Source organism: Nicotiana tomentosiformis, chromosome 7, assembly GCF_000390325.3.
Source record: "Nicotiana tomentosiformis chromosome 7, ASM39032v3, whole genome shotgun sequence".
NCBI classification, from domain to species: domain Eukaryota; kingdom Viridiplantae; phylum Streptophyta; class Magnoliopsida; order Solanales; family Solanaceae; genus Nicotiana; species Nicotiana tomentosiformis.
The window spans coordinates 74,930,414-74,946,289 of record NC_090818.1 but is presented as its reverse complement, the minus strand read 5'-3'; positions in this window follow the sequence as shown (position 1 = coordinate 74,946,289).

Here is a 15,876-nt window from a genome sequence, read left to right as displayed (position 1 = left end):
TGGGCCCACGTGCCCGGATTCCGAAAATTTTCGAAGATAAACATTACCCATAACATTACTAACTCAAATATGTAATTTATTCCAAATTCCATGTCCAATTTTGCGGTCAAAATCAGAAAATACCAATTTCTAGGTTTTCTACCAAAATCTCACATTCCTACTAATTTCCATCTCTAAATCCATATACAAACTATGTATTTAACTTGTAATAGGTTGGAGTCACTTACCTTGTGTTACTTGATGAACATCTCCCCTTGACGCTCTCCAAAATCGCCCCAACCAAGTGAAAATGGAAGAAAATGGGCCAAATCCCATTTTTTATAAAAACACCTCTGCCTAGACGACCTTCCGCTTCTGCGGCGAAGTCCACACTTCTGCGAAGTCATGCCCAACAGCCCTGCCCGCTTCTGTGCTCCCGCAGGTGTGGGAAATGCTTCGCACCTGCGGCCTCTACACTGATCACCTCCAGTCGCTTCTGCGACTCACTTCCTCGCTTTTGCGAGGTTGCTTCTGTGACGCCTTACTCGCAGGTGCAGTTCCGCTTCTACGAACACTCGACCGCATTTGCGGTCTAGCCTTCCCCCAGCAAAATCCGCATCTGTGCTTTCCTTGCCACTTCTGCGGAGTCGCATCTGCGGCCCTGTTTCCGCAGGTACGATTGCACCAGCAATTGGCCAAAACCAGCATTCCTCAACTTCAAATTTCGATCCGATTCCAATCCGAAACTCACCCGAGGCCTCCGGGACCCCGTCCAATCACACCAACCAGTCCCAATACATGACTCGAACCTGCTCGAGGCCTCAAATCACATCAAACAACATCAAAACTACAAATCTACGACCAAAATCCTTTTTAAAATTTTTCAATCTTCTAAACTTCGACGAACGCATCCGAACCATACCAAAACATTCCGGAATGACGCCAAACTTTGCGTACAAGTATGAATCACAATATGAACCCATTCCAATGCTCGAAATCCCAAACGGACATCGATAACACCAAACCTACTTCAAACCAAACTTAGGAAATTCTAAAACCTTCCAAATGGCAACTTTCCACAATAAGCTCCGAAATGCTCCCGGGCGACCCGATACTCAACTCGAACATACGCCCAAGTCCAAAATCATCATACGAACCTATTGGAACCTTCGAATCCCGATTTCTGGGTTGTTTACTCAAAAGTCAAATCTTAGTCAATTCTTCTAACTTAAATCTTCCGAAATTAGAATTTTCTTTCCAAATCAAATCCAAACTTTCCGAAATTAAATTCCGACCACATGTACAAGTCATAATACCTGAAGTGAAGCTACTCAAGGCCTTAAACCCCTGAATGATGTGCTAAAGCTCAAAATGACCGGTCGGGTCGTTACATTCTCCCCCACTTAAACATACGTTCATCCTCGAACATGCTAAGAACTGCTCCGGAGTTGTCCAAAATCACTGTGCAACACCTTGTGCACCCACCCATGCCACCACATTCTAGTTGAACACATTAGCTCGATCCAGACTGAAAATCCTCCCTATAACCTTAGCTAATCAAGCTTTAGAACCAAGTTCCGACTTCCGAATTTCTTTACAAGGCCTGATTCTAACACACGGACACCGTACCAATCACCACACGCTGTACCAAAACATGATTACGCATCTATGCTGAAATCACACCATGCACCACATAAGTCGGTTGTCCATAATAACATCCCCGACCACAATGGCTGAAATTCCACGAATTCGATGCCTACAATACACCTTATATCTCATGTGAGCCCTGTTCCAAATTCTCGCAATATTGCCACGATGAAAGAGACGTGTAGAAACTCATAACCACCTGCCGAATCAATAGATCATGGAGTCTCTCCCCCTGACCAGAACCATTACCTCATTCTGAACTGAATAATGATATTTTCTCTTTAATGTACCTTATATAAATCTGATTGCACTAATTTCAGGCCCAATAATCTCGTCTTACCCAGTACAAGCTGCTCGGGCAATAAGCCACCTCAAACACCATCTAGAATCTCATATGATACCACCACCACGCCAATAAGCTACAAACTCGAATGTGATACATAAGGAAAAACGAACTCTGGAAAAAGAACTACCCGACCCGCGTAATGAATAAAATGGCCGAAGAGATGCTATGAATCTTTCTCAGAGAATGAGAAACAAATACACAAAATAAGAATAGGGGACAGTACTCAACATCTCATTGTTGCGTCATGCAACCCGATCCAAATATGATACCGTTGCGGCGTGCAACCCGATCCAAATAATATACCCGTGGAGGCGTGCCACCCGATCCACAGATAACAATAAATAAGGATGTACCCATCAAGTCATAATGCATATACCTACGGAATACCGAATATCGGCTACAAGCACGCCAAGTGCAAAAAAGATACAACTTTGGGGAGACAGATAGCGCAATACGCCACAAAACCTAAGCATGACTAAGGTGCGATAAATGACATGCATCTCGAGAGCCATCCAGCTCATATAACACCACAAGCTACACGGTACCTCAACATATGTACGAATAATCAAGACGTCTCAATCCGGCACAACCCCCCGCAGTTCACAACCAAAGGAATAGAGCGCCTTCCAAGCATAAACTCTCACATTAACGATAGTACCAAAAGACTTCGTACTTGGTTTCGATATTTAACAATCAAGTGACTAGCGTGCCACACTCATACAATTTCCCCGTGGGGTACGCTCCCATGACCTTCCGCCCAGGTATCCAAGTTCGCACATCCGTACCACCAACTGTACAAATTCTGTAAAGCACATCAAGAATCCGCAAATCAATACACAATGCTCCTTCCACAGAACACCATTCTCAGGCGACACTAGGATAATGTCAGCTTACTCTAAGCATTAAATTCTTCCCGGCTCATCCGAGCTCGTGACATTCTTGTCAACACCGAACTGCAACCTTGGTCCTCAACTTTCAAATTCACATGCCGCTCACTACACCTATCATGCCGCTACGCAAGAATACATCATAACCTATGAACTACCAGTAGAATAACACTTCATTGGCTATAAACCTTTCACTTAGCTCATTTCCAAAAAGCCCATGCAACACGTAACTGAATTCCCAAACCACAGAAAATACCACCTCAAGACATGATCTTAACCGCCATGACTCTTCCGAAATCCATTTACACAACAAGGCCATTTAAATCAAGTACCTCCTAAATCAATCAAGTTATGGTGGCTGTCAAGCTCGCACGTACAACCACAACCACATGTATGACTTCACATGCCGAAGGAACTGATCGTTGCCACAATCACGCCGACTCAACCATTACTAATCGACCCAACTTCTTTCAATTTACCTTTGACCTGACTTAGAAATATAATAGCTCTATTCACAACATAACGAACTCAATATGCACTCATCCCGAGTGACCCGAATCGTGAGACCACATCGTCTCAATATCCATGAATCATCTCATACCTCTTTACGCGCACAATATAATCTTCAACTTGTACACCCATTCTGCAAGACCTTCCGCGAATCCGAAGCTATCTCTTCACTTCCTCCAATACTGCACCGCATACCCACTGATAATATAGAACATTCCAAGTCCCAGTCGTAATCCAGTGTGAAAACTCGATCCTTAACGACACAACATGCCTGAAATCCTTAAGCACTGCAATTTAAATTCTGGAGCCCACTAGGACCGTTGTTGAGAGTCACCCACTCTGACCTGATCCCGAATATAACCAAACTTCAATGCTCTGCTAGCACATGAACACCCCCCTCAAAGAAGCAACCAGCTGAATTCTTTTCCTTATACATTACATCCATAAGAAGCATAAATTATAGGTCTTCCCGAAACCTACACCTCAATCGATAAGGCGAAGTATAGCATACATTCATCAAGTTCTTTGCTGAATTACCCCTGATGGTTCCTTTTCTTAGTCATAAATAATCCACCAACGCATTGATAACCAGAAACCGCACAAGCAGACAACCACGCGATCCACTCATAGACGGTGGGGCTCCCCTACTTAGGTTTAAGCTACCATAACATAATGTAGAGCCCACAACGATTCCTCTTTCTTATTTACCATGATCTCGTACCGTTAATCTGCCAGATTTCTCCAAGTCTTTTGTTAAGCTTTTCATGAACATTCTGAATCATCAGTCACAATCACATATTCGACCTCTTACTGGGTAGCAAGTAGTATTCATCGTAGAAGCTTTATCAACATTACGCAACCGCTAACCTGCTCATAGGAGATAACCCACCTGTGGAATTTCTTATCGACCTTTTCCAACGATGATGCACTAGGTACAACCACCACGAAATTAGTAAACTCTCCTGAGCCCAAGCTCGCCCACCAACTATACCATTCTGTTCATTCCCCATTGACATCAACTAAAAGTGCGATAACACATTCCAACTCGAAGCCATGTTGCATCGGAAACGATAATCAAATCTTCACATCCCTCTTTATTTCAAGCAAACTCCTTTCTGCCATATTCAATCTTTCTCAGTACAGTAACCACCATTCCAATTATAATCTGTGGACCTAGTCACTTTCCACCATGCCTCCCAAATCGCTCTAATCTTCCTCAAGGTACGTGGCTATCCTACCACAGAATCCATATGCTACTCTGCCACTCCCACTTCGGTCAAACCATCTCATTTAAGCAACTTCTTGATCTCCGCTTCTCATGCTTGACTTGCTAGAAATTCATCCGCCGCGAGATACCTCCCGCCATGTCCTTCCTCATACTTTGCCACCCAAATGTTGCCTCAAATCAAATCCATACATATAGCAGCGGAACTAAGGAATTGCTACCAACTCTAAACCTCCTAGAAGATCATCTTCCTCGAGCCATCAACATAAGAAATACCAATTCGATTCTGAACCACTGCACACCGTTAACTCTGACAATCGCCCCTCAGGCACCATTTCATAACACCCTGCCTTGAAGGCAAAATCCAAGAAGACCATAACACCGGCCAACCGTAATACGTTCAAACAAGGACGGTGACACCGCATCACAATGAAAAGTCCACCACGCTTGAAAATATCAAGTCTCATTACTTTATCAACCAAACCTGGACATCTATAGTTCAATTGCCTTTCATCCGCATGAATTAAATGTTGAACCCCTTAATCATGCACTGAGAAATCCTTTCTTCAAGCCATTCACTACCTCAACACATAAATGAGCACCTTACCATTACACCAACATTGTGCGATAACAACGCATGAACATCATAGCAACCTGTGCATAGCCTCAAAACCATAGAAATTACAGATACTGAACTAAAACTATAGAACACCCTTCCGCATCTTGGGGTACCCAGCATTGCATCTTGTCATGCTTGACAGATTCAGTTAAGGAGGGCATGAGTACCTAGCCTTCAATCTCTCAAGAACTTTGATGGTTACAAGCTGCGAGGCCATGCAAGCATCAAGGTTCACAAAAGCAACACGCCTCCCCTGAGGTTCAGCTATAATGAAGGTACGAGCTCACAATCTGAAGTGGATGCCTGATGCAATCTGTTCCGTGTTAGCATATCCCATCATGTTGACATCAGCTACCGACCCAGTAATATCATAGCTTCCAAGCCTGACTAAGTAATTAGAAGCTTCCGCTGCTCCCTTTCCATTCACTTGTGATAATAGCAACACCAACAGAGCCAACCAAATCATCCCTCCTGTGGATCTCCAAAACTCAATTTTGAGACAATCAGATACTCACATCAAGTTAACGACACTGGCTTGCAGCTTAATCAGTTCAACACATGAAATCAATCAAATGGTACAACTGAAAGCAAAAAAATCGGACATCCAAAAACCCTTATTTAAAACTAAGCTAAGAAGTTACCCAGCAAATTGGAGAAGAAAGAAGATCTTCCTTCCACCTCATTAGGAGAATCTAAGGAAGAGGCGGTGCTAATAATAGCAATTCTCAGCTAGTCCGAGAGATATATATGATGAAGCAGAGTGGGAAATTTGTATGTATTATATATACGAAGGGGGAGGAAAAAACAGAACGGCAGTTGCGGAGGAGTGAAGTATGAGTTGCATATACTTTTTGGTTTGCATTTAATTTCCTGCTACTGGGAATGTGACGTGTCTTCTTAATCAGATCCGGGTCCCTAGGTTTGCTGGAATCCATTCCTAAACAACCTTAAAATTATACTTATATTTATTTCATAGAAAGCTGTATACTAGTTAAATCGAGCTCATCGTGCATCCTAACCTCCGACAAAATAAGTCAGGCTCGAGATATGGTAACACGAGACCGAAATCGAGCCAAAGTCTCACCGGGCCAGAACCCGGGGGCATGACACCTGCCTTCCAGAATATAGCGGCCATGGTCTCGGAATCAGTCTTAGCCTCGATCAACTTCGAAAGACATTGTCAGACAATCCAGCATAGCCAACAGAAGGCCAAAATATCCGTAACCGGCTGAATATTACGGCGGGGTCTCGGCACGTATCGGTAAGGAACCGGCAATCAGTGAATCAAAAGATTCTTTACCTTTTATAGAGTTGTACCTAAAATAGGACTCTCCTACTATATAAAGGGGGTCAGATAATTCATGAAACACACTGTAACACAACTCTAAAGCAATTATATTATTATTTTCTTTGTCTCCAGCTCTTGTTCTTTTTTGTCTATACTGGTCTCAGTGAGCTCGGTTTGAGAGTGGCTATTTCATTAAGGCTGAGACTATCCAACTCGTGTGGTTAGAATTTATTTTGTCTTTGTTTATTCAATAGCTACTTAATTTATTGCTTTGTATCAAATTAATCCGCGTATCCTTAAAACCACTTACAAATTTAATTGTTATCCGATTTTGAGGGTAAACAGTAATTTATCGCTTGTATCCAATTAATCCGCGTATCCTTAAAACCACTTACAAATTTAATTGTTATCCGATTTTGAGGTTAAACAGTTTGGCGCCCACTGTGGAGCTAAGGATAATAGATGCAATTTGATACAAATTCCCGTAACACACCCTATTTTACACTTGTTCTTTGAAGTGACTTTGATTCCAGGTTAAAATCGAAATGTCAAACCCCCAGTCTGCCCCTCTAAACATGGATGCGGAATCCGGCCACCATGGCGAGAACAACGATGTAGCACCCAGTAACGAGGTGCCCCCAGTCGATCACAGCGGAGTTCCGATTGCGGACCCTATCGACGCCAGTTCGCATGTGGCCATCAACACAAATTTACCTACCGATCCCGAGAACAGCGAGCGTAGGGAAGTCCGATCAGTTTCCCAGAATACGCACAGCGGTGAAAATGATGTGATCAATTTGTGGGTTATCTTCAAAATGTTACAGGCTCAACAGGCAGCGATATCCCAGTTGCAGAACCAAAGCCGAGCGCCAAGCAGGGTTGAGCCCGAGCCATCCCAGGAAGTCACCCGCAGAAATAAACCGATCACGGAGAGGCGGAATAAAAATGAATCGGGGACTAACCCTGAGAACATAAAAATGCTCGAGGAAATGACAAAACTGATAGAATCGGGGGAGAAGAAAATCGAAGCCAATGACAAAAAGGTGAAAACCTACAATTCCAGGGTCGACCAAATCCCAAGAGCACCTCCGATATTGAAGGGCCTGCATTCCAAGAAGTTTGTTCAAAAACCGTTTCCTCCGAGCGTACGCCGAAGGCGATCCCAAAGAAGTTCTGCATGCCCGAGATTCCTAAGTACAATAGAACGACCGACCCAAATAAGTATGTGACTTCCTATACATGCGCCATCAAAGGGAACAACTTGGAGGATGACGAGATCGAGTATGTCATGCTGAAAAAGTTCGGGGAATCTCTGTCCAAGGGAGCTATGATATAGTATAGAAATCTACCTCTTAATTCTATTGACTCGTTTGCTATGCTTGCAGATTCCTTCGTAAAAGCAAACGTCGGGGATATCAAGATCGAGACTAGGAAGTCAGACCTTTTCAAAGTGAAGCAGAGGGATAATGAAATGCTCAGGGAATTCGAGTCTCGGTTTCAAATAGAACGGATGGACTTGCTTTCGATCGCAGGTGATTGGGCCATTCAAGCCTTCACCCAGGGACTCAATGCTCGGAGCCCGTTGGTTTCACATCAGTTGAAACAAAATTTGGTGGAGTACCCGGCCGTCACTTGGGCCGACGTGCATAATCAGTATCAATCAAAATTCAGGGTCGAAGACAATCAACTCGGGGCCCTATTCGAGTCCGTTTATCCTGTCAGAATAGTTGACAGAGAGAGACGTTGATCGTGAACCAAGAACGAACAGGGTGCGATATCGGCAATACAATGGAGATCGAAGGGGTAGTGGATCTGGATGAAACCCCGTGAAAAGTGAAAGAAGAAGTGATCGAGGTCAGAACAACCAGGGACTCATGAGCAAAAATAGTTTCAACAGGCCCATCGGGCCGAAAGAAGCACCAAGGCTATCGGAATACAATTTTAACGTCGATGTCGCCGCCATCGTATTCGCCATTGGACGTATCAAAGACACCAAATGGCCTCGACCCCTATAGTCCAATCCAGCCCTAAGGGATCCTAACTTAATGTGCAAATATCATGGCACCCATGGTCACAGGATAGAAGATTGCTGACAATTAAGAGAGGAGGTAGCCTGACTATTCAATAACGGGCATCTCCGAGAGTTCCTGAGCGATTGAGCCAAGAACCACTTTAGGAACAGAGATTCTGGTAAACAGATCGAATAGGACGAACCTCAGCACGTCATTAACATGATCATCGGTGGGGTCGACATTCCCCGGGGGCTGATGCTGAAGCGTACCAAAGTATATATCACAAGGGAAAAATGGACTCGGGATTATGTGCCAAAGGGAACTTGTCCTTCAATGATGAAGACGTTGAGGGCATCGTGCAGCCCCACAACGATGCACTGGTAATATCATTACTTATGAATAAATCTCGAGTTAAGCGTGTTTTAATTGATTCAGGTAGCTCGGCCAACATCATCAGATCGAGGGTCGTGGAACAACTCAGCATACAAGATCAGATCGTGCATGTGGTCCGAGTTTTAAACGGGTTCAACATGGCATGTGAGACCACTAACGGGGAGATAACGTTACCGGTGAACACCGCGGGGACTGTTCAGGAAACAAAGTTCTATGTGATCGAAGGGGACATAAGGTACAATACTTTGTTCGAGAGAACATGGATTCACAACATGAGGGCAGTACCCTTGACTCTGCCCCAGGTGTTGAAGTTCCCGATGCCGGAAGGAATAAAAACAGTTTATGGAGTACAAACAGCCGCAAAAAAGATGTTTGTGGTCGACGAGGTGGTCCCAACATCCACACTTTTGACACCGAAGGAGATGGGTCCGGTCACCAAGGGAGAAACCAAATAGCAACTACTGACACTGACTCCATCCCAACTGGAGAAGTAGGAGATGGATGAGGACGACGACTACGGGGTTCCCAGGTCTTTCATAGCTCCCGACGATTCCGACGCTACCAAATCAACGGTTGAGGAACTGGAGCAAGTCGTACTGATCGAACACTTGCCTGATCGCAAGGTATACCTGGGCACAGGGTTGAATCCCGAGCTCAGGAAAAAACTTATTCAATTTCTTATAGCTAACGAAGATTGTTTCGCTTGGTCCCACATTGATATGACAGGGATCCCGCCGGAAATAAGCATTCACAGGCTAAGCCTGGACCCGAAGTTTCACCCGGTCAATCATAAGAGGAGACCCCAGTGTGAGGTCAAACATGCTTTCATCAAGGACGAGGTATATAAACTCCTTAAAATAGGGTCCATCCGGGAGGTTAAATACCCGGACTGGTTAGCAAACGTAGTAGTAGTCCCCAAAAAGGGGAATAGATTAAGAATGTGTGTGGTCTATAAAGACTTGAATAAAGTGGGTCCCAATGACTCTTTTCCTTTGCCTAAAATCGATCGCATGATCAATGCAACGGCCGGCCACGAGATCCTCAGTTTTCTCGATGCTTATTCCGAGTACAACCAAATTCGGATGGACCCAGGTGATCAGGAAAAAACTTCCTTCATCACCAAGTACGGCACCTACGGCTATAACGTGATTTCGTTCGGACTAAAAAATGTTGGCGCCACTTACCAATGCCTAGTAAATCGGATGTTAGAAGAACAAATAGGAAAAACAATGGAGGTTTACATTGACGATATACTGGTTAAGTCTCTGCGAGCAGAGAACCATTTGAAACATTTGCAGGAAACCTTCAGCATATTAAAGAAATACAATATGAAGCTGAACCCGGAGAAATGTGCATTCGGAGTCGGGTTAGGTAAATTTTTCGGATTCATGGTATCCAACCGGGGAATCGAGATCAACCCCAATAAGATCAAGGCCATCGAAGATATAACTGTTGTGGACAACGTGAAGGCCGTACAAAGGTTAACTGGACGCATAGTCATCTTGGGACGATTTATTTCGAGGTCATCCGACAAGAGCCAATGTTTCTTCTCACTGTTGAAGAAAAAGAATAACTTCTCATGGACCCTGGAGTGCTAACGGGCCTTGGAGAAGCTCAAGCGATATCTATTGAGCCCACCGCTGCTTCACACACTGAAGATAGACGAATAGCTATACCTGTATTTGGCAGTATCGCAGATAGCGGTAAGTGGAGTCCTGGTCCGAGAAGAGAAAGGTACACAATTTCTAATTTACTATGTTAGCAGGCCTCTTGGCGAGTCCGAAACTAGGTACCCTCACCTAGAAAAGCTTGCGCTCGCTTTGCTAAGCGCCTCTAGGAAGCTAAAACCGTACTTTCAATGTCACCACATATGTGTCGTAACCACTTACCTATTGAGGAATGTAATGCATAAACCCGGGCTCCCGGGATGGTTGGCCAAATGGGCTGTAGAGATCAGTGGGTATGAAGAGAGTTGTTGTTGAACTTGGGGACTTCTTCGGGAATCTAGACCATCTTTATGGACGGCGCCTCGAACGTGAAGGGATCTGGACTTGGAATTGTCTTGAAACCACCCGCAGGTAATGTAGTTAGACAATCTATTAGGACTGTAAAATTAACAAACAATGAGGCAGAGTATGAGGCCATGATTACAGGTTTCGAATTGGCCAAAAGTTTGGGGCAAAGGTGATCGAATCTAAGTGCGACTCCCTCCTTGTGGTGAACCAAGTTAATGGGACGTTCGAAGTCAGAGAGGAACGAATGCAAAGATACCTGGATAAACTGCAGGTAATGTTACATCGGTTCAAGGAGTGGACTCTAAAACATGTGCCTCAGGATCAAAACAGTGAGGTCGATTCCCTTGCTAACTTGGGATCGTCGGTCGATGACGATGAGTTCAACTCGGGAGCGGTCGTACAACTCATGAGATCGGTAGTGGAAGAAGGTCACGCAGAGATAAACTCAACAAGCCTATCTTAGGATTGAAAAAAATATGTAGAATATCTGAAGACCGGAAAACTACCTTCGGACCCTAAGGAATCGAGGACTCTGCGTACGAAGGCGGCCCGGTTCAGCCTGTCCGAAGATGGTACATTGTTCTGGAGAACGTTCGATGGCCCACTCACAATATGTCTAGGACCCGGAGACAACGAGTATGTTCTAAGGGAAATCCACGAAGGCAACTGCGGAAATCATTCGGGCACCGAATCATTAGTTTAGAAAATAATCACAACCGGGGTCACCCCATTCTCTTTGTTTTAAGACGAAGCTCTAATACCGGTCGAAGTTGGAGAACCAAGTCTCAGGTTCCGACATGCAACCGAATAATCAAACAACGAGATCATGAATACGAGTTGGAACTGTTAGATGAAAGGCGCGAAGCTGCCCTCGTCCGAATGGCTGCCAAAAACAACAGATCGAGAGGTATTACAATCGAAGAGCCAACCTTCGAAACTTCAATATCGGGGACTTAGTGTTGAGGAAGGTCAAATTAAACACCCGGAACCCGAACGAAGGGAAGCTGGGGCCGAACTGGGAAGGTCCATATCAAATTATCGAGATCACTGGAAAGGGGTCGTACAAACTCGAGGCAATGAACGGTGAGAGACTACCGAACAACTGGAACATAACTTACTTGAAACGATATTACTACTGAGGCACGACCCTGTTTACTTCTTTTATTTATTTATATTTTGGACTAACACTTGCAGGTAACCGTTAAAGTACGATACAATTTTTTAGGCCTGAAAGCACGTATTGCACTCATTTTCCCTTGAACCGGTTTTGTCCCAAATGGGTTTTCCGGCAAGGTTTTTAACGAGGCAACAGTGGATCGTGCTAACTTAGGATCGAAGATCAGTTGTCAACAGTATCCGAGGCTTCTCTATGATCGACCTCGAACACTAGGGGGCATCACCCTCAGATAACGATTATGGAATGGAAAGAAACTTTATGCTCGAATAGTCTAGGCTCGATCGATAGGATTTACTGTAAGGGCCAAACGGTCAAATGAATCGTTCCCATAGATTGCTCGAGCCCGGACACAAAGCTTGAACACATGTGTAACTTTGTATATTACGCACAAAATTAAAAGGAAGTTTCTACCTTGCGGATAAATAATTTGCCCTTTAAAAATTTTTCTTTCTTACATTTGATCCCCTAAAGACATCGAGCCCAAGGGCCACCTCACTCGGGGACTGCTGCCCAAGGTAGATTCGGATAGCCCGAGATAATGAAGCCCGGGGGCACAAAGCTTATTTGGCAGTGCTCGAACTTTAAAGGCTACGGTCACCCCCATTCGAGAACAGTTATCTCGCTTAAGCACGCATAAGTCGGGGTAACAAGACCACCGGGCAACACCCGAACTAGAAAGGCTACGTCCATCATAAAACGGCTCAGAGACGTTTGAGGCCCATAATTTCTAAACTGGTTCAAAAGGCTACCCTCGGCAAATTGTAATCTAAAACATTCTAAGTACGTTAGGGAAAGCTTTCAGTCATACCGAGCCCCCCACGAGTTTTAGATAAAATAATATCGAGAGTAAAGCCTGTTCGAACCTCCGAACAAGACCTAATTACTACGTGCTAGGGTATTCGATATCTTTACAATCACAAGGAAAAAAGCGAAAGGAAACGAGCTTAAAACCTATCAAAGGGAAAATATCTTTACAAAGGTCAAACGGCCTTGACAAAAAAGTACAAAAGTACAAAAATAAGATAAAATCTACAAGGTACTTAGACGGCTTGATCTCCACTGGAGCTCGCCTCATCACCGAGACCATCAAAGTCTTCTTCGTCCTCTCGGCTTCGAACCCCTTAGCATTTTTGACCAAGGCCGACAAATCAAAACCCCGAGCATGAACTTCCTCGAGGGCCTCCCTTCGGGACTGCCACTTTACATACTCGACAATATCTTTTGGGCGGTCCTGGGCTGCCTCGGTATCGGCTTTATACTGGGCCACCATCTCGTCGGCATCGGCTTTGGTTACTTCAACCACCGACTTGGCTGCCTTGAGCTCCTTGGCAAGGGTCTCTCGATCAGAAATAGCAGAGCTTAGCTGAGACTGGAGCTCCTCAATCTTTTGGGACTATGCCTAAGCCTTCTCCCTCGTCGCTCGAAGCTGGACCTCCGCCGAGGTCAACTGCACCCGGGTAGTCTCCTTTTCCGAGGCCAGGCGGTCCATCGTGCCTCTCCACTTTTCGGCCTCGACCTTGACTGCATCCATCTCGGCTCGGAGTTGGTTGATCCGATCAATCTTCTGTTGAACCTGTGGGTTCTGACCATTAGACATCGTGTCTAGCTCATCGTCACTAACTTTAAATATTTTACCTGTTCAACCAGATCAGCATGTTCTTTCCAAGCCGCTTCCAACTCAGCTCGAAGGCTCTTAGCATCTCCTTCACGCTGCTCACTGAGAAATTTGTACGTGTCTCTCTTCTCAGTAAGCTCTCTGACTTCGGCTTTGAGTTGGTTCAGCTCATCCCGGTACCGGAGGAAAGTTTCACGGTGAAGCACCGAGGCCTACAAATACGAAGAAAAATATTAGAATTATTAATGAATCCATTCAAGTATAAAAGGAGAAATTGAAATCATCGAGATTTATCTAAAGTTACCCGGTTCAGCGCCTATTGTGCTTCGTTGAACAGGTAGGGCACGTCAACCTCATTTATTTTTTCCTGGTCTTCATCGGTCACCAGGCACCGGCCGTAACTGGCCACCCCTATGGGGGCGAAAAGAACTTGGGCATCCTCTAGAACGGTAATGACAATGGACCGCTTCCGATCAGGATCCACACTCGGGGCCGGGAACCGATTGACCAATTTTGGGATTGAGTTAGGCCCGCCTGCCCCCGAGGTCGGACTCTTCCTCGGTAGCTCTATGTCACCCAATCCGGTGACGTCTTCGGTGGCGGTGGAATCCACGCCATCAAAAAGGTAGCGGAAGGGGTCGTCTGCTCCGTGGGCCCCTTGTTGGGGCTCTCTTTCACTGTTTGGGCCTCGTTGTACATGGACTCGGTGATCGAGGATGACTCGGTGATGTCTATCACACCGAGTGCCTCCTTCGGGGCACTACCCGCATCCTGGGAAGCCTCGGCCTTGGTCTCCTGATCGACCTACCTAGTTTGAGGCAGATCTGCCTCACAGATCTCTAGTTCGGAGGCCCCCTACTTTTCAAGATGTGACGGATCGCGGGCCACTAGAACAAAAGGTTCTTTTTCTTCAGATTCGTCCCTCAGCCGATAGAGCGAATGCGAAGCTGGTGCTCGGGCGCTGGTTTTTTCTCTTGACTTGCGCACCAGCCTTCTCCTTGTTTTCTTTTTCTCCGATCTTGGGGAACTCAAAGCCCTCTTCCTCTTCTTGTCTTCGGCCTGTCTCGGAACAGTGGACTCGGCAAGAATGTCCTCTCCACCGACTGGTGGCCTCAGCTCGACATCCTTGGATAAACCTGCAAAAAGAAGTAAAGGGAGTAAGGACTTAACATAGAAAGGAGAATCCTAATACTACCTACTCGGGAAAGAAGTCTCACCATGGGAACGAGCCTCCCAACGACCCTTCGAGAGTTTGAGCCACGAGCGTTCGGAGTAGGGCATCTGTGATACGATAAACTCGACCCACTCCTTGAGTTGAGGGACAACATTTGGGACCCGAGCGATGACTGCACCACAAAGCACCGATAAGGAAAAAAAAGTAAGTATGAAATCGAGCTTCAAAAGTAAGTTATACTTACGTGATGTATTCCACTTCTCGGTGAATGGCCCGCACTCAGATGGGATCAAGTCCGAAGTCCTCACTCGGACAAAATGGCCTTGTCATCCCTGATCCCGGTCCTCATTAATACTTGAGAACAAGTATTTATTGGCCCGGCACACGAGCTTTATCAGTCCCCCCCGGAAGATTCAGGGACTGTATAAGCGAAGAAGATGGTCGATGTTGAACGAGCACTCATCGATTTTGTTCACAAAGAATCGAAGGAGGATCACAATCCTCCACAGTGAAGGATGAATCTGATCGAGGCATACCTCGTATCGCTTACATAAATCTATAATGACCGGGTCCACCGGGCCCAATGTAAACAATTAAGTATCCCTCAACATAAGTGGTAATGGCCTCATCGGGATCGGGGACCACTATGTCTTTATCGACCCAGTTGCAATCTTTTCGGACCGTAGGAAGGACCTCTTCAGTGATCAAGCAGATGTATCTCGAGACCTCCTCACACTGGCCCTGTACCAAGGAAGGCTTTTTGACCTTGAAATTGACGTTGACCGAGCGTTCCCCGGGGATGAACAATTTTAAAGGGGGTTCGGGTACTGGTTCATCGACGGCCGCACGCGAAGCGGTCTCATCGGCCTCGATAGCCGGCCGCGAAGAAGAAGGAGTTTCTTTCTAGGGAGTGGTTTTGGAAGTTTTTACCATTTCTTTATAGAATGAAAATGGAGGAAAATCTGAGAAAGGAGAAGAAATAAAGGAAG